Source organism: Alligator sinensis, unplaced genomic scaffold (assembly GCF_000455745.1).
Source record: "Alligator sinensis unplaced genomic scaffold, ASM45574v1 scaffold811_1, whole genome shotgun sequence".
NCBI lineage: Eukaryota > Metazoa > Chordata > Crocodylia > Alligatoridae > Alligator > Alligator sinensis.
The window spans coordinates 85,962-87,331 of record NW_005842579.1 but is presented as its reverse complement, the minus strand read 5'-3'; positions in this window follow the sequence as shown (position 1 = coordinate 87,331).

Sequence of the window (1,370 nt, the reverse complement as noted above, 5' to 3'; positions counted from 1 at the left end):
GAAGAGTGAGAGCTTGGACCGGGGATTGCAGCCAGGGCTGGGGTTGCTTTTGGATCCAGGACTCAGCGGCTGACATCTTTCAGCCTAACAGCTTTCCAAGGCCTGTTGCAATCTAGGAGAGATCCGAGATCATACCGGTGCTGGCCAAACGTGGGAGCCTCTGTCTGCACCTTTTGCTGGCTGCTGGGTGGTGGCAGAAATCATCTTTGGGACCGCAGGAGGGAAAGGAGGAGGAGGAGGGTCAGTGCTGCTCGTGCAGAGAAGCTGTGAGCACAAACACGCTGGAGGTTTTGTTGGTACGATCTAGGAAATGTTGGAGATGAGGCCTCTGAAGAGCCTTTTTTCTCCTTGCCCTGACAGTTTGGAGCTTGGGCATCACTGCCCTCCTCACAAGGGAGATTCATCTGTCTCTTGATGCGTAGAAGCCTGGTGCCCATTATGGATTTGCAGGTGAAATATGGGCTGATATAAACCTGGAAATCATTCCCTCCTGGGTGTGCAATCCGGTTTATGAGTCGATGTATATGGAGAGCATAACTTTGCCTTTGTATCAGGGTCACTATTGACTACGGTGCTCATAACGCGCTGGCGTAATTATGATCCGACCAGTAAAATATATTTATTGAAGCACTAGAGAGGCACTGAACTCAGGGGGAAGATTTAGCCGTATGGGAGAGGAGAGACAGAAAGGTATGTTGGCAGGGGAATCGGGATAGAGCCAATCAAATTTACGGCAAGTGTTACATGTAATATATAAGCTAATAAAATATCCTACCAAACCCATGGCTGTGACTGCATGTAATACAGTGGCAAAGTGGCTCAGAGCAAGGCCAGAGCATAGCAGTGTCTTGGCAGAGTTGTCAAGCCTGACTTGCTACTGAAACCTTAGCCTGAGAGCCACCAAACAAGCCCAGTTTGAAGGAAGCCATCACAGCACCTGATCAATTCATAGTGTGTTGGTCCAAGTGATTTAGGAGTGGAGGTTGCAGTGTTCCTGCCAGCAGGATGCCTGCCTTAATGAGCCAACCATTGCTGGGACCTGAATGGCGAGGAGAGCAGAGATAAGAGGGCACAGGGTGTCAGGGCAGACGATAGTTTTATTAAGAGCGGAGATGATGGATGTTTATAGGAGGGTTTGGATACTGATGCTGCTTCTGGCAGGGGTTGGACTAGATGTGACCTCCCTTCCAGCTCCACTTCTCTAGGGTTTCTAAGAACTTAGCTGTGCTGGGTGATGTGGGCAAGTCTCTTCCCTTCTCCGTACCTCTGTTTCCCCTCCCCTCCTGGACCTCTTGCAGGCCAGGACTGTCTACTGCTGCATTTGGGCCTTGCCCAGGCACCTCCCTGGTCCCTGCCGCCACCTCCAGGCA